At 36.8% G+C, this 19,469-nt stretch overlaps 1 long non-coding RNA gene across 1 annotated transcript in view; it reads right to left on the reverse strand.

Annotated features, from left to right (window-relative positions):
• Positions 1-1,205: 1,205 nt before the first annotated feature.
• LOC306810375 overlaps positions 1,206-19,469 on the reverse strand; it is a 31,241-nt gene continuing 12,977 nt past the window's right edge. Inside the window, exon 3 of the long non-coding RNA XR_013776450.1 lies at positions 1,206-1,635. This is a non-coding gene — a long non-coding RNA (uncharacterized lncRNA). The remainder of the gene's footprint in view (positions 1,636-19,469) is intronic.

Raw genomic sequence — 19,469 nt, forward strand, 5'->3', positions numbered from 1 at the left:
TTCTGTTGTTATATAAAATAATATTTCTTTTGTTCTGTACAATGAATGCTCACAATTATGATGCTGAACAATTTCAGTAAATCAAAATGAGCACAGCTCCACACAATGGAAGTCAGTCTCCTAGGAAGATGTGTGCAAGTGAGCAGAAAGAGAGAGGGCAGAAGTGGGTAAAGGAGGCAAGCAAACTCTGTCAACATCAGACATAAGCATCTTGGAGAAAATTTCCATCACCCAACACACGAGATTTGTCTTTTCACCGGAGTAGTAGCTAGAAAACCAGGAAAAAATGCTCCTAGCTAGAGGAAAGCATTCTGCAGCTACATTAGATGTGCTTTTTTTAGAGCCATTCCTTGTTTTCTGGGATATGCAGCCATTCTCTCCATTCTCCTATGCAGCATCACATCACTAGCTGCTGTCTTAGTGGTGTTTTCCATTACAATTGTGTGCTACATTGACAGTCTAATTGCACCATGCTTGCATCCTGAGTGATGGAGGTGGAGGACAGATGCATTTAAAAATATGGTCACACACCATTATATGGTTTACAAAATCCTTATTTCTCTTTGCTTCAAACAGAAACCAACAACACAACAAAATTGAGGCAATGCAAATATGAGAGAATCTGAGAAGGAGGCAAGAAGTTTCAAAGGGTTTTAGACCCAAGTGTTTTACAGATGTTCAGCAAATAAAACCACAAAGTCTAATCAAACAAACATTTTCAGGCAGTTTATAGTCATGGGAAGAAAGTGGAAGGAGATGGGAATTCTAGCTTTGATCATGAAGCTAATATCAAGGAAACAGCTATTTTCAATTTATATTTGAAAAGTGTTGTTTAGTAGATGTACCACCAGCCTTCAAGGCCTCCATCCTTTGTGCAAAGGCAGGCTGTGGTGCACTCAGACAGAGGAGATCATTCTGGAACTCAAAAATAAGTGCTTAGTTGACTTCTGTTTCAATAGTAACTTAAAAGGTCTGAAGTTCAATATCACTGTGGAAAACCAAAGCTCATAACCAAGACAGTCTTCAAGTGGTTACCAAAAGCAGTGCTATCATACATTTCAGATTTTTTTTCATTCCAAAAACCTTTAACTTCCTTAGAATCAGTCTTTTATCATTTTGTAAACATTTGTTCAGAAGGTTGGTAACCAGTTGTCAATTGATCAAATCTAATATATGTAAAGAAGGAGAAATGATAAGCAGAGTATTGCATTCCTTCACATAACATGTATGAGTTTTTAGTGTATATTTACCTAATAATCTTACTATCAAATAGTTTGCATTTGACTTTCTAAATCTGAATGGATATGCAAGACATATTTCTATACCACACCTAAGCAAAGCCAAATAACATAGTTGAAGTTCTTGACCTCAACATCTGAATCACCTAAATATACTGTCACACATTTCCACAAAATTCTTATATCTAAGTGGTGCTGAGAGTTTTTAAATGCTTTTTTTTTTTTTTTAATCAAAAGGCTGCTCACACAATTAACCTAAGAATGCACATGAATTCATGCTGAGCTGAAGCCCCCCATGAGAATTGTAGACATGTGGGATCTGCAGTAAAAAGTCTCCTGTCCTTTCCTCATGGAGAACTTAAGCAGGTCTGCACTGATAGTTGTATCTTCCACTACCCTAAAATTTGGAAAAATATTAGACTTTTTACTGCAATTAATTGTGGGTTATATGTAGCTAAGCAGACTATAAATAATTTGCTCCTTCATAAGTAGCCATGTAACAAGGCCTTTTGCTATTTTCTAATAAATAACAGGCATTTTCAAACTGTCATCTAAAAAGGTTGTGTGAATTCTTTATTCTGCTGATGCCAACAAGTGCAAAAACTGAGTTTCTTTTTGCTTAGAATGCAATGACATTCATCTTTATTTCTATATTTTTGTTATCAGAGTGGGTAATCTCAAATATGAATAAATGATATTCAATTTATCTTTCTTATGTTAAAGAACACAGACTGGAAAGTTCTGCAGCAGAATTGCACTAATTCATAAAGCAGAATGCAGGCAATGGAAATTGATTTAAATATCTGCTTTGTGAGTTTGTGAGATTTTTTTTTCTGTGTAGAGAAAAGCCAAATTTAGTGCTTAGGAAATATTTTATGCATATAAGTCATCACTGTGCAGCTGATCAGTAAGAGAATCCTGAATGGAAAGGTGAACAAGAGTTCACACATCAAGTTTTTGTGCACTAAGCAGAAATAATTTCAGAAGAATATTATCTCTGACTGAGGTTGTTTGCATCCCTTCTCCAGCACTTTTCTTCCTAATGCCACACGTGCAACCTAGAGAATGGAATCAGCTCTGGGACTCTAAATTGCTACTTGAAATGCTGGGAAATACTGAAAAGAGCTCTTTGATTGCTTGTGCCTAGAGGGGTATTTTAGTTTTCCTTGTCTAATCAACTTTTCTGGCTTCTTAGTACACATAAGTTGCTTTTTTCCTCTGATAGTTTGCAAGAATATTAACAAGAGGACAGGAATGTATGGCAGAAGTTCTTTGTAAGACGAGAAGAAATAAATTATCTTAACTTACATAGTTTGAGGAACACACGGTTGAAATGCAGGCCATATGCATAGTGATTATTTATAGGCATACAAATTATATTCAAAAAAGAGCCAGATGGCTTTAGCAACACATCTGCTGTCTTCAAGGCAGAACTTCTGAAGCAAACTTGGGACATTAACTCCTATTATAGAGCAGTCAAGAACCAGTAGGGCTACATTTGCTTTGTAGTCTGTAAGAGTTGTATCCTCCTACACAGAAGTTGAATTTAATCTGAAGTCAGCATCAAAGACAGGCTGCAATATTTTGCATTTTAACAGGGTTATCATGCTGTTACTAACTAAATGCAAGGCTGGGAAGGTAGGTCACCACTTAGGCAGAAGCTAACCCTCACACATGCTAAGATAAATGGTGGTTACATAAATCTTTATGTCAGCTAGCAATTCTGTATATTTTGTGCTTATCTTTGGCAAAAACACCATCCCTGAAAATCATTGAAAGTCTCATTCACACTACACATTATAATTTTATTTGTCTTTTTTCCTTAAGAGAAGTATCTCATTTAAGATAGTACTGAGAGATGATTGAAAGGCATCTTAGACATAAACATCAGAACCATGTGAGTATAAAATACTGTTTTATATTAGCAAGGGCAGGGTGGGGGTGAAGTCAGACATCCATTAACTCCATGCAAAATATGCATTGGAATATGAGAAGAGACTGATTGTGAAAGAGCCTTGTGAGCCTGTGCTCCATGATTTCTAATCTCCACCTGGATAGGCACAACTTGTCACAAGGACTTGAGTTTGCACCTACTGCCTCCTGTAGCACTGCTCTGAGTAGTATTATTTCTCATTTTCATTCATATCCACCTTTTTAGAAACTTTAGCAGGAACAGAACCCATTTCTTCCCTTATCCTCCTTTTTATAAAAAGCAGCCATAAAAAAACCAAACAGAACATCATCATCAAAAAAAAGAGAAAAGCTGAATTTTCTGCTAGAATGGATTCACTACTTAGAGTGCCCAAGGCACTTTTGGATCCTGTCTGTTTTTCTGGCAGCACAGATAAAACTGGAAGCTTGATCCACTGCACCATGTGGAAGTCCCAGAGCTGGCAACTTCTATCCCATGCCTTGCTAGAAGGAGGAAGGACAACCTCCCTGGGCTCTAGCCCAGCCTGCACTCTGGATACTCCTCTGTCAGCAGGGTAGCAAAAGGCCAGAAAGGTTGTTAATCTGCAACATACAGCAGGACCATGCTGCTCCTTTGTTCAGGGCAAATTTAGCTCTCCTTAATAAATGCACTGCAAATAAAATTCTAATTGTAAGTAGTAGCAGAGAAGTTAAAACATACACAGATACTTTTCTAAGTTCAAAAGTTTTCCTAAAATTTGAAAATTCTAGATAACAGTGCATTCATTTCCCTCTCTTAGGAAAGGTGCTACTCTCTTTCCCAGATTTTCAAAAACTTCTGGAATGAATTTTGTATTATATCAAAATAAAACATTACCTTCTCTTTCCCTATGTATGTCCTTTAATTTTGTTAGGCTGTCTAATTTCATCAGAGCTCCCAATCATCCCAAATAAGCTATTAAGAAGTTGTTAGGAGAGGGAGTGACTCTGACACCTTTGAAATGCTAATTGAATTCCTTATCTGCAAAACCAATATTTGTGTTGTACAGCTCAATGATGGAGGAAAAAAATAATCCATAAGCCTGATGAAATGATAAAATACATTTGTTTAACTAAGTCATTAAAATTAAACAATGCTTATTTTAGGTTCTCATTTCAATTCACATGAGATATGGAAAAAACACAAAACAAATGCTAGAGATCACAGGTCTCTGGAAAAACTCCACTGCATTGCCCTTTCAGTTGTAACAAAATCAACCCAAAACTTAAGTATTCAACTCTCATGTGCATCTTGCTCTCAACAGTGGTATCACCAGCATGACTAGGACTATACAAAGTGAGTTACCGTGGCAGAACTTTGTCCTTTAAATATTTTGCTATCATTCTTTGCCATTAAAATGCTCTGTCACACACCCACACCCTGCAACAGAGTGTATTTTCTTCATGCTATTGTTGACAAGGGAAAGGCATTTTTGCATCACTGATGACAGCAATTCTGAAAGCTAATAGAAGCTGCAGAACTACTGATGTTTCCATGTAGGGTGTGTTAAGCCCCTTTCCCTATGGACTGGAGGAAAGAAACCTCTCTGCTGTTCCTGGCTGCCTCCAGAGCTTCAGCTTGCAATGGTAATTGGGAAAAGGATTAACTCTGGTTAAACATTAGACTGCTTTTCCTTTGGGAGGCTATGGAAACATGCCAGAAGGAGTGATTCCTCAGAGTAACAGTTGTGCTCATCTCTAGACCTGCTTCCATCAGCTGAACGTGCCAAGCCTCTTCATCCCTCTGGGAGAGGAGTTTCCACTGGGCTGATGCTTCTCTTTTAACATGTAAAGACTGGTCTCAATGGCACTGGCTTCTTCCACCACCCATGAAAGCAGAGATGAGAATGCTGGGATTAGTTTGTTTTAAATCAGTGGAAGCACAGGCCAGAATTGCAGCTTTATAAAGCCATTAGCAGGAGCTAGCAGTGCTTGCTCTGTGCTTCTTAATATGAGCACCAATATAAATCATGTGTGCTCAGGCATTCCTTCACTCCCTCACAACTGTGTGCAAGAAGGAAAACTGGCCCTGGAGAGAGTACATTCCCAATGAACCCTGACCCTCTCAAACTGCCTGCTCTAGGCAAGGTCTTGCTGGTTAGGCCAAACCACTGTTCCATGCAATTTAGGTATATTCAAACCAATTTCTGCCTATGGTAACTCCCAATGGTGATTTGAAAAGTAAAAACAATGTGCTTATTAAGGCGAGAACTACAAGAAAGGTAATTTCCTCAGAAAATTACTAAGTGTTATATTTGGATGGCATAATACATATTTGGGGAAGAAATGAGGATGACTTGGATACTTACTAGGCTTCCTGTTCAAGAAATACCTAATAAATCATGTGAGAGATTATTTTCCTGAGAAAATATTGTATTAACTAGAAGTCAGTGGAAAATCTTGCTGTTAAAGCCATCTGTTTCCCTCCCTCATGCTCACAGAAACTTCACATGCATGTGTCTGCATGAAAAGAGGAGAATGGATTAGATACAGATAAGTATTTGGAACTAGAGGATTGATTGAGTTGAAATTAATTTTAGATGCAGTGAGATGGTGTCAGCCAGGACCAGATCTTTGCAAGTCACACAGTGAACAGCACCATGTGGGGAAGAACATGAGTGAATTTTTCTCCTGACTTTAGGCTAAGGTTAGCAAATTTCTGAACAATGATTTAAATCCCTTAAAAGATTTCTAACCAAGGTAAATTTTAAATATGCAGGCAAATATTGTAATTATCACTGTAAAAACACAAAGTATATGGACCAGCAAAATACTTACTTTGGGGGCTCTGTATTAATTGTAAAATTAAATAATAAAAGTGACTGCAGAATTAAAACTGTTTTAAACTAAGATCTTAGATGGGGGAATGATACATAGAATTACCTGTAACTATGCAGAGCATTCAAATACTGATGTGCAGACACATCTGTGGCCATAACCATGAAAAGATTCAATTATAGGATTTTTTACACAAAAATGTAAATTTACCATATGGAAACAAGTCACACTGTATATGAGTTATTTTTTTGGACACCAATGTAGCTATTCCTTGGAAACATTAATTACATAATTGTTTAATTAAGAGACTGGAAGATAAGAAAATGGGAAAAGGGGGAGAAGTATGAGCTATTTTTCTGTTCCTCCAATCCAATTGTCATGAAACTGATAATTTATGACAAAAATCTCTTGAAGTAAGAAGTAGCCTGGTGTATTACTACCAAAATGATCTTGAACTCTTGTGCTGTAGACAGTCTGGTCACAAAAGAGTGAATAGGTGTACATAAATAGTCACATTAAAATTTAAATCCATTACAAACTCAGGATATTTCCATTTCGAATAGACACACCTACCAATAGTCCTCACCATGGGCAAAGGGAGCACCCTCTCATTTTAGAACAAGTGTTTGCTGAGAGTGTCAGGGCTTCAGGAGTTCCTCCAGCTCAGAGCAAAGTTCTCAACTCAATGTCTGCAGTTGGCTCGAGTCCCCAGGTGAAATTTAGGTGCTGCTAATCTGCTTATTTGCAAAGTACTCAAAGAAGTAGCATGAACCCCTGCTAGGCAAAACCACAGATATGTAACCCCACTTGACTTCAGGTCAAATCAAATGGGGTCAAAGGCAATATTTTGGCTGTTGGTGTAATTGGAATAAGATGGGTTACAGATGTGAGGGAGTTGGGGGAGAAGCAAGGAGAGGGGAGGCTGAAGAAATTCTTTGGTTCCCACCCAGAGATGACACTGATTGCCCAAGGGAGTTTTTCTACCTCCTGCTGATCATCTACCAGTCCTCTCCTACCCTGAATAAACTGGAGAATTATCTCTGTACCCATGGAGAAACATAAGTTCCATCTATTATCTACATATTGTGTAGTTTGAACACCAGCACACTTAGTGTACTGTAGTCAGAATAGGCTTAATATTTCACACTCTTTTATATGTTGCTGTTTCTATTGTTGTGAAACGTGTTGTGCATTTTAAAACATTAAATATTATGAAATACAGCATGTTTTGCACAGGAAAATTTCATTATTAAAATAACCACCAGGTTAAAGCTGATATCATAGAAGTGTTACTGCCTGAAGTCTAACTTCTAGATTTGTTAAACTTCTACAATACTGTTTAAGAATCACAATCATATAAAATCTAATTAAATCATTCCAGAAGGGATAATATTACATGCAAAGAGTTCAAGATGGAGAGCAAGAATAATAATACTGAGCACAATTTGTCTTTCCTAAAGACAGATTAAAGATCAGTAGTAACTGTTCAGTGATAAGAAACTGTAGTTAAACTCATTTACAATACAGATCTCCACTGAATACAAGCTATCGTGCATAATAAGTTTACTATTCTTTCATAAATATGTAAAGCTGATATAATGTTGTGACAGTTTTATGCTTTCTTTCAGTTCTCTTTAATAGCAGACATAAAAAAGACTGCATCAATTTTAATAAGTTTTGGAGAAGGTCCAAAGTGAGTAGAAGAAAAAAGTAATGGTGAGGTTCTTGGGAAAGAAATAAAAGAATTAAATAAAGCAAAAAAAAATGGCATCAAATAAATTAAAAAGTCAAAAGTCAGCTTGAAGTTGATACTGAAGCTAAACAAAACCCCCAAGTGAGCCTTGCAACAAGTTTTTATGCTGGAAGACTTAAGGAATAGGAAATCAAGTGTATCTACAAGTTCACAAACCTGATTAATTATTTTTGTCACGAGTCTACAACGTGTGGACTTCCCTCAAAATTAATTACCCATCCTTTACCATCCCACACTCTATGATAGATGGACTTATTTTGCTCTGTCAATTGTAGAGCCAAGTTTAAAGTCTCAGATCTCACTGTCTTCCAGTATGGAAAGCTAACCAATAATACCACACATTGTTATTATTTCCTTCTTTTCTTCACAATGAATGCAGGGTTAACCTCTATAAATTGTTTTATTATCTCCAACATCAAATCTGAAGCTAATAATTTACAGTATTTTACCAAAACATTTCTATTAACAAGCAGACCACAAGGCACATTTCTCATGCACAGTTCTTCTCAATAAGCTTTTAATTCAAAGAGTCCCATGAGAAAAAAATTATGTGATAAAACACTGTTTAGAAACTCTTCAGGGAATAGTCACAATATAAGCCAGTCTCTAGGTACTTCAGGTTGCCTTCCCCTGAATATACTGTCAAGGCAGAGTACTCCTGTCTTTTTTTTCCCCCACTGTTGTTTAAATATAGCTGAACAAACCTGATAGAATTAATAATGGAGTGCAGATGCATTACTGCTCCTTTCTGATATTATAAAGTGCCCTTCAGCCTTGAAGTCCTTATGGTGTTATGGACTCATCCATCTCACTTTGTGAGGAGATAACTTGTACAAAGAAAAAATAACACCACCACTCCCACCCTGTCTGACAGTTCTGTATCTGCCCAGAAGGCTTTTGAACTTCCATAATCACATATACATACAAAAAATCACACACAGAGAAACTGCAGCAGTCTCAGCACATATCTGAAAACTCTGCATTGGGGCCCAGCTTCCACTTTGCCAAAATGTCCCATGATATCCCACAGAACAGGCATGGCAAAGCTCTCATGAGTGTTCCCTTCCTTCCTGTGCCATAACACAAGCAACCTTAGATTGAAGGGGTTTTACTAAAGACTTCCCCACCTCTCCTTTAAAAATCCTTGGATTTGGTTATTTGCGTAAATTGCTAGTGAGTACCAGGATGCTGCTTTTCCTCAGTTTGAGGCAGATTTTCATTGAAAGATGAGGTACTATTTCCAAATATCTTTCTTATTATGCCTTTGTTGAAAAATAACATGGAATTCCACCATCCTGAAAAGACAATTTTCTGCTGGCAGCACAGCTACAAGTCCATTCTTTAAAGGATTGTGTGTCTCTTGGTTTGTAAACTAGGAAAGCAGACCAGCCCTAGAATTTAGGCTCAGATGATTGTTCTTTGAAGGAAACACTCCAAGGGCAAAAAGAAGGGCTTGGGGCAGGCAGAGAGGAAAAATGAAAGGGATCAGAATCACTGAAAACAGAGCAAAACACCAGAGCTTAGTTTAAACTCTCAGCTCATTTTTAAAAGCTCCTAGCTCCTTAATGCCTCCCTATTGCTCCCAACTTATGAGAAATATACTGAACTGAAAATAGTTTAATATATTTTAAGAAAATATTCCACTTTAAGGTGGGCTAGTAATCAGCTATTCAGAAGATTTCAAGGAGAAATTACCAACACTAAGCATCACTAGAGGAGAACAGAGATCTGTACCTTGATTCCAAATGGATTTAAAAAAACCAAACCTGTACAGATCTGTATATCCATTGAGGAAAGGAGACTTAGCATCTGCATTCCTTTTAAATCAAAGCTGACATTTTCAGGGCAGTGATTTTACAAAGAACCATCAAATGAAGGCAGGGGGAAGTAATCATAGTCCCTCCTCAAAAAAAAACAAAAGAGAAAACGAATTATTTTTGTAGTCTCAGTCACTAAGAGAACTCATTAACTTATATAATTTAATTGTACCCAGCTGAAATGGTAAATATCATGATAGATTTTTTTCTTATGGGTCATTACTTTTGTGGTTAAGTGATTACAAAGAGATATATGAAGCCTGTGGTGGTATTTAGCTTTTAAATATTGAATTTCTTTGCACCTCTAATGCAAAGTGGAAAAAGCTGATGCAGATTGGTTTTTTTTGGCTTTCAATACAATGCAGTTAAAGTACCCCTTGCAGATATTTCCCAGACACAATTCTGCAACATGAGTATCTAATAAATATGTTTTCCTGGAGGACTTATAACCCACCGAACACCATTTTTTTTTTACTTTTGTTTTTCTTAACTGATAGTAAAATTCTTCTGCAAGAGGAGTGGTAGGTAATTTTGACTACAAAGGACAAAATATAATGCTGGATAAAAAGAAAAGAGGATGAAAAAAAAATAGGAGCTTATATTGGTAGAGCTCTTGCTGTTCATAGTCCCTGTTTTAATTGAATATTTATCAAAATCAAAGAGTAATACTCAACTGATCTTTATTCATCTGCCCTCTGAGACACCACACTGCTAAAAGCAATTCCAGCTATTGCAGCAGCAGCTACAGCTGAGCAAATGCAGCCCTGGCCAGGCTGCAATTAAGGCTCATTATAAGATGGATTATTAAAGAATATACATTTCCATACAGAGAAAACAGTAAAATTGTACAGAAAAAGCATGTTTTTCTAGTGTTAGATCAGAACCTTGGAGTGATAACATTGAAAATTTAACATATCCTCCTTACATATGATGTTTTGTTTCTTTTTTCTTAGCTGTTGTGGTGCATTGAGTTTCCAAAAAAGAACTAAACTTCTGTGGGAGAAAGAAGGCAGCAATCATCTAAACTGTAACCCCCATCATTTCCCAGAGAGCTAACTTCAAAATATTCTTTTCTTCAAAAATGAGAATGTTATTTTCAATTGTGCATGTTCAATTTCTGAAAACAATGTATTGGAGATGAATCCACAAAACCTAGCAATGTAATTAAAAGAAGTAACAAAACAAACAAACAAACCAACAAACAAACAAACAAAAACCAATAAAAACCCCAAATCAACACACCAAAATAAACCCCAAATTTTCAACTTGTCTCCCAAAAGATAGTCCTTAACAAAAAAGCTTCTGCTTCTAATGTTAGTGAGAATTGTACTGAGCGGAAATTATTTCAAATTGAAAGGGAATAGGTTAGCGTTAGAAATTAGGAAGAAATTCCTTACCAGAAGAGTAAGGTGAGGCCCTGGCACAGATTTCCCAGAGAAGCTGTGCATGCCCCATCCCTGGAAGTGTTCAAGGCCCGATTGGATGGGACTCTGAGCAACCTGGTCCAATGGAAATTGTCCCTGCCCATGGCACAGAGGTTGGAACAAAATCATCTCTAAAATTCCTTCTGACCCAAACCATTCTATGACTCTTTACAACTTGCATGAACTCCTCAGCAAGAACTACTGCATACAAATCAACTTTTTCAGTTTGTGAAACATAGATGAAATCTTATCTCTTATAACAAGCTACATGACAAACCCACCATAGTTAGTTTGCAATGAGTATCCTCCACAGTGATTTGAGTCTGCACTTCCAGCTGCTGGACAAAGTCAATGTAAATTCAGTACTTTTTTCCTGACACAACAGTGGCTGCTAGATTTACAGCACTAAAATGAGAGTCTGCTAGGAACAAGTCATCCCTGACTCTATTTCCAGCCTCTTTTCACAGTAGGATTTGGAAGAGTCTTATGGATACTCAACAGTGCCAATAAAGACTTTCTCTCACACTTGGTACATCCAGTCCAGTGAAAGCTTGTGCCTGTCAAGCTGTTTCTTCTAAAAACATATAATTTAAGTATTCTCTCACTTCCTCAATCTGGTATTTTCTTTTCTTAGAACCTGGTATTTTACTAGATATTCTCCTGCTTCTCTAGCCTCTTTTGCTTCACAGAGGTTTGTTTAGAAACTTATCATGTTTGTTTTGACTTGTTTGTTTGGTTTTGTTTTTTGGCCTTTCCTTTCCTTTCCTTTCCTTTCCTTTCCTTTCCTTTCCTTTCCTTTCCTTTCCTTTCCTTTCCTTTCCTTTCCTTTCCTTTCCTTTCCTTTCCTTTCCTTTCCTTTCCTTTCCTTTCCTTTCCTTTCCTTTCCTTTCCTTTCCTTTCCTTTCCTTTCCTTTTCCTTCCTTTCCTTTCCTTTCCTTTCCTTTCCTTTCCTTTCCTTTCCTTTCCTTTCCTTTCCTTTCCTTTCCTTTCCTTTCCTTTCCTTTCCTTTCCTTTCCTTTCCTTTCCTTTCCTTTCCTTTCCTTTCCTTTCCTTTCCCTTTCCTTCTTTCACTAGCAGATATTTCCATATGTAACTACAAATCTTCCCTTATCTTAAAATCTTAAAAAAGTTTTAATTCATTGTGTGCTTTTCTAACATCTCCATCGAGTTGCAAATGATATTGCAGCCAGTTGAAACAAAAGAACTGTGTTAAATCCAAAGCTATTCTCTTGCTGCAGTATCACATTCCACCATCAAGAGGATATGAAGTGTTTTATGTTCCTTGATCTTGTCAACACTCTTGGGTTGAGATAGGAGGTTAAAGGGAGGTGACAAGGTTAAATGATTTGACTAACATCCCAAACAAGGCTCAATGTGATTATGAGCCTGCCTCAGCTTTCTAATAACATTCGTAATGAGGGAGAATTGGAAGCTTCCCACACCAACAGCTCATGCAGAAGTGATTTGTTTCTCTCTGTACCCTGGCCACAATAGGCATCCATATATTTCTTTTAAGAATATTGTCATGGCCCACTAAATTACCCCTGGGCAGTGCTATCAGTGGTGTTCCACTTTGCCCCTTCATTTCTTTCTGTGACATTACTCTGCACAAGGGTTACCAGAAAGACAGATGAAGTAGGAGTAGATGGGTCTCTATGGGGTGATATATAGTAGGTACATAATAGAAAAAAAGCGAGGATGGTGTTGCAACAGGAATTTTCATTTCTTTCTCCTCATTTCCAGAAGAAATTCCAGACATTGGAAATTTATTGTGCCATGGTTATCAGGTTTATATTTTCTTAGATTCTAACTTCTTTTCAGGGAACTTGACTTCTAATGGCCCTATACAATTTTTCCTCCTCCATTTTATTTTCTCTTTCACAATGGCAAGTCAAAATTTTCAGTGGAGGAGAGAAATCCTGATAAATTCTCTTGTCATCATATCAGATAGTATTTTTATTGACACCAAAGTCAGACAATGAAAAACATGCCAATAATTGTTCAGGAGCATATTTTGTGAATGGTTCAGTTTGACTAGCAGAAAAAGCAGCTGTTTTGGCAGCCAGGATTTTGGAGAAATGTCTGGCAGCTTTTAATGTGGGTGTAAAAGTTGTCATGTGAAGTTGTTTTCGACCTGATGGATTTAATAGTTCCTCAGAGCCATCATGGTCTATCACCTCTATGAGTACTAAGGGACTCCTAAATCCATGGATAGATAATTTGGCTGCCACACTTGCACCATAAATCCACATCCTTAAAGCCTTCATTAAATTTGTACAGACCATTTCTTAAGTGCAATTAACTGTGAGTTCCTTAAGAAAAGAAGTTGATTCGTTTCCATCTCCCATAGACCCCATTATTTCCTATCATCCTTATGGAATTTAGAATATCTCTCCTGCAACTTGTTTAAAAGAATATCCAATTGCTGAGAATTGGAAATTGTTGATAACTTTTGCACTCCACCTGTATCACTACAGAGTACCAAACAAAGAAAATTTCCCCAGCTAGGTCCTACTTGGGTTGAGCTTGGCAAGGTTTATAAAATACTGACAATAGCTGTTGAACACATCAGTTTGTGGACAAACTTGTCCCATTGGTTTATTAAATTTTGCACTGCATTAATTTGTTTCAACTGTGACAGCATAATCAATCCACTTTATCCACCATTATCCACTAAGCAGCCAAGCTAAAATTTACAATACACTGTTAAAAATAATGGAAATCTGCACATTTTGATTCATCATATTCTATCATGAAAAGGTTAGAAGACCACTCAAAAATCATTTCAAAATCATTATTTCTAAAAGTTACTGAATAATCACTTGAAAAATATTATTAAATTTCTACTTGGCAATAAAATTTCTGAAGTAAAACTACCATGTCAGTTAATATCCAGCAATGAAGCTTTTTAACTAGTTTAAACCTGCACACAACACAAATTCATGATTAAAACAGCACTAACAAGATGTTCATTGCTTTATAATATGAACTAGTGTTTTCAAGGAAACATTATTTGCACAAATACTTTTCATTAAAGTGGTATAAACTTGCATAACTTGCAATACCTAATGAAATGAACTTAGATGCTCTAAATTGTCACTGCTTGGGAAGCACTGTGCACCTTCAGAATCAAGTACTTACACAGCATGTACAGCTATCTCATGTTGGTTTTGTGAAAGGAAGTTAATTTGACTGCATGAATAAAATAACTTACTTTCTTAATTAGACATTTTAATCAGAGATCCATTAGCTAATCAGAGCTAATCAGTGTTTCATCAAGACTGTAAATAGGCAACTTGGGATAAGATGGTCAGGACTCACAGGCTTGCATGCATAATTGGAAGCAGAGGACATTCTTTTTGAAGATTTATCATTGAAGAAGGACCTAAAAATTGTCATCATTTTGATACACAGAAAAAAATTGAGCATAAGCAACGTTATTCCTCCTCACCAGCAGCTCATTACAGTAATTTTGAAAAATGTATATGAGAGAGAAAATTCAAATTTTTCTAATATTAATGCCTGGCCAGCTAAAATTGAGCTTTGGAATTCAAACTAATGTGGTGTTGGGAGGTCAGTCACCAATATTACGTTGGCATTTATGTTTAATCTGGGATTTTTAACATTCAAGCCCTGACTGAATCTCTGCAAATGCCAACAGAGCATTCACTGTATTCTTTTCAAAGCTGGGCTTTCAGTCACTGCCTCCTCAGATTTCTTATCTAAGATGATGGTGAATATTTTTATGAAATTAGTAAAATCAAAAGAAAATCTAGGCTAATAATAAGAAAATTTACTAGTTTGCTTTATGAACTGCCAGATGAAATATTTACAACTACTTTTGCATCAAAGTGTATATTTTTCACATGGAATACCTTAATAACTGTGACATTAACTGTAGCATTAACTGTGTAGTGGTCTGGCAAACACAGTTCCCTCCTCCTCTGATACCTTAGGCTATCCAGGATAAAAGAGATAGCATAAAAATTAGGCAATACACCATATATAAGAAAATATCTACTATGACTGTTTCATATTCAACTATCTCTTAAAGACTCACCTAAAATCTGGATTTGTTAATTTAATTTTTTTTTCTTATTGATATTAAAATTTAAAAAAAAAAAAATGCCAGAAACAAATCAAATAGGATAAAATTTTTTCAGAAAACTGAAACTCCTTTGGATAGGAAAGGGGAAAAAACAGCCAGGTCAATCTGCTCCCCAGCATGGGACAAACTGAGCAAAGCTTTTACTGATTTTCCAGGCTACTGGGGATCAAAATACATCCTATAAGCAGAAGGTTGAATTTAATTTTTTTCCTCATCACCAAAGTACTGTTGCATTAGAAAAAAAAAAAATGCTGGCATTTAATACTCAAGTTAGTATTTGCAAACTAAAACAAATCTAGTTACTTCAACAAGATGCCATATGGTCTGTGAATTTGCACTGTGCCAAGCTGGAAGAGTATTTTTTTATTTCAATAGATGCCAAAAAACTATACTGAGTAGCTCAATGTCTGTATTGTTGAAACCCTTCAGAGGAGTAAGGGTTCACCAGCTGAAATCAATGGAAAACAAAGGAAATTATACAGAAGTTAAAAGGAAGGGGAAATGGGAGATGGTCCCAGCAGAAACCCCTCATTAATTTGACCTCTGACAGTGAAAGAAAATGATCCTGCCAGAGTTTGGCTTCAAGCTGCCCCTGAACACCATGGAAAGGGGCACAAAAAACAGGGCTGAGCTTCCTTGGTACTCCATAGGCAAGTGCCTTCCTCTGCCACAGCATTTTCCTCACCCTTGGAATTGCTGGGTACAGGTAACCAAGTGTGTGACATTGATTCTTAGCAGATTTTGGGGATTTTCTTCATTGGTTGGGATGGTGAGTGCAGCACTATTTCCTATGTTACATAACACAGATACAGTATAAATAACAAAACAGTAAAACCCCAAGCCCACATCAAACAAAATCCAAAAACTGCTTGTGCTCCACCCTCTTATTCTCAGAAATGTCACCTTTAAAATAGTATGATAATTTCTGATAATCTTAAAGCCTATCAACTATTTTTCTTTTGATTATATCTGATGTTTTTACTGAGTTTTGCTGAGATGTAAAGCACAGTATTACCACAATGAATTTCAATACTACAGACTTATTATGTACTGCACTGGAAGACAGAGAGAATACCAAAAAGATTACTCAATCAGCAACAAGGAGGCTGACAGAGGGAGGGAATGACACCAAAAATTGAGGTCTGAGTTTAAAGGCTCATTGAATTTTCCTCAGCAAACAACATTAAACGTTTTGTTGGGTTTATTTTTTTCTTTTTGGTGATATGAGCAGTTTTTTCAGTAGGAACTACATAAACTACTGCTTCATTTAATCTAACACAGCCAAAAAGGGCTTTAAGAGGACAACATGAATCAGATTTAAACTAATGGCCTAGATAAATCTTACTAATCACTGGAGCCACCCAGTTCCAGCAGTCTCACTGAGAAGCTGCTTGCCCTCTTGTCTGAGAATCTTCCTGGACAGCTGGAAAGTGTCAAGCTTTATCTGCAAGTCTCAAAAAGACCACAGTGTGTTTGTATTTACTGGACATCAGTGTTGCTGTTAATGAGCAACAATTTCTTCTGTGAAGAAATCCCTGAAACTGCTATTTGTCTCCTTTCCTGATGTATGAAAAATCTTTCCTTTCTTGAAGATAAGGTGGGAAAAGATAAAATGCAATGAATGGGGGGAAGTACCTATTTCTATCTATTCAGGTAGACTTTGCTGGTTCATCTGAGAGTGACACAAAAGTAATCCAGATTTGATAGGTTTTCATAAACAAAACACATGAAACATAAGTATGCAGGGAAGAGAAGGTAAATTAACTGCAAAACCTAATGTAAGGAAATAAAATTGCTCCTCAGGCACTGTTTTCCCAGTGAAAAGAGATAGATAAGTAATTTCAGATGTGAAATGCTGTTTTCTCATCCAGCTCCAGCTATACCTTTTACCTTCAATCTTTCTGCTTTCTTGATAAATGTGGAAATGCAGCTTTCACATGGAGAGAACCTGTTTGATCCTCAAAGGTGATCAAATTAAGGTCTGGCTAAGAGGATTTTTAGGATAACAACACTAAGTACCCCACACTGATTATCCATTGTTCTTCCATCTGCTAATGGCCAGGGGAATATGCACTTCTCTAATGACTGTGGACTCAGTCAGTCTAATCCATGTACTTATCCTCTCTGTACTTGGGTATTGCATTATAACACATGAGAAGATGAAAGGAGACTTAGAAACAGCTCCAGTTTGTTCCACCCCATTACTTAGAAGCACACAGCCTGCCTATCTCAGCACCTGATGACACAGACACTATATTGCCTCCCCAATAAACACTAAATCAATAGAGGCTCACTAGAGCTGGCCCATTCTGCCTTCAGGATCCTCTCTGACTGAGATACACACGTCCAAGCTGCAACCCCCAGAAATAAAATAACAATAAATAACATGAGATGTAGGAACAAGATGCAGAAATTCCTTGGCAGCAAGGACTGCTGCAAGCTCCACTGGTATTTATGGTTCCAAACCCACAAAAGCCTGGGCATATTCCAGCATCCCTGCTTTGGTAGGACTCCTCTGGGCTCAGGGGGAGTGCCATTATGCAATCAATTTCATGGCTGGAATCTCAATACATATAATTTAAGCAAAATAAAATAAAATTGATGGGTCACCAGGTCATTTGGAAGGAATGCTTTTCTGACAATCAGTGCACCCTGCCATTTCTTTGCTACTATAATCTCCACCCTGTAAAGAAAAGGAGTTAGAGTCATTATCTGTGTTTGTATTTTATTATGTATGGTCCCGAGTTAACAGTGAGTTCTCTTCCTGGGCTATCATAAAATATTACAGCAGTGTCTGGTTTTGCTACTGCAGTAAAGTGTCTTATCATGTTTGTTCTTAGTCTCTAATTTCATGGGTTTCAAACAAAAAAAAAAAAAAAAAAAAAGAAGTTTGAAGTTAGCAAACCAAACCATTGCCTAAGAGAAATATTTTATTTCCAGCTAAGCTGATAAAATATGATTTTCTCCTTCACATACTCAGCCCTCTTGTATACGCATCTATAGATATGTAGATGAGATGGACCCTTTTTGCCCAGACCCCTCTTATCATGTTATTTTTGGAAGACTGGTTTGCTTTTTGAAAACAAACTGGAAGTGAGATCAGTTTAAAACATTAGCTGGTTTCAAATGAAAAATAAACTTGGGCAGACAGAAGAGATATCAAGGATGTTTTAACAAAAGTACTCTCAAGATATTCTACCCAACATATCCTTTTATCTGTGGCCTTCAGACTCCATAAGAAGTCAGATTTTTAAAAATTACGGGTTTTTATATCCAAGTCTTGAAAAACCTCCTGTTCAAATATGAAGAAAGATTATTTCAAAGAAAAGTTTGAGAACAAATCACACTGCCAAGTTCTCTGTATGTTATTATGCAGAACCTAATATTCATGTCATTGTTTTCTAAATATCATGAAGTAACTTCATGCATTGGCCACTAGCTTAGTATCACACATTCCAGGATATTTTAGCAGTAATCCATTTAAAGTGTGCTTCCCTCACCTTGCAAAGAAATACCTCACCAGAGGAATCCATTTCTAAAGAATCCATTTTAAGAACAATATGTTAGATTAGGCCAAACATCTCTCATGAATAATACAATTGAGATTAGAATTTTACATAAATGATGCCAAATAATAGATGTGTAATAGGTAAGTATTTTTATATCTTTGGTAAGAGAAGATCAGGTAATAAACAACTATCTCTCTCTTTTTGGTGTAATACATGTTTCTCCTGTTGGAGAACAGTTGCTCCAAATCATAATGTAGTTTAATATTTCAACATTGAATTCTTACCCTACGATTTAAAGAGGTAAAAGTAAATTCTCCTATTTCCCTGACTGACAGCAGAAGGTCTGAGCAGACTGAAGCCCAGCCTCAACACCTGTCCAAGGAAAGAGAATGGCCTTCCAACCCCAGCCCCTTCAGACCCAAAAGCTTCCCGAGTGCATCCAGTTCTTGTTTTCCGCAGGAACGGGGAACAAAACAGCAAATATTCTTAGCAATACAGCCTGGCCACGAATTCAAGTCTGAGAAACACAAAACTATGAAAGGTTCCAGGTAAGCCAAGACCATTACTTGGAATGTCTTATCTAGCTCAGTTTAATTTCTGTGAAGGACCAAGTCTGAGATTGCGTTGTCTTTATGCCCACTCAGGGGAGAGTAAATATTTGGTCTGAACTGAGAAACAATTCATACAAAGCAATGATGATTGAGTAGGGAACAATTTCTAGGTTTTTCTGAGCTCCTCAATCCTGGATTAATTGTATTCTCAAAATACTATAAACAAAACTCACAGCTGGGATAGAACTACTTGCAGAAGGGTGAATGTTCAGGCCTCAAGAAAGGGTTTGTCCAAGCAAAATTGGACAATGTACTACACATCAATAATCAGTGAAAGCAGC

This window comes from Erithacus rubecula, assembly GCF_903797595.1.
Source record: "Erithacus rubecula genome assembly, chromosome: 1".
Taxonomy (NCBI): Eukaryota; Metazoa; Chordata; class Aves; order Passeriformes; family Muscicapidae; genus Erithacus; species Erithacus rubecula.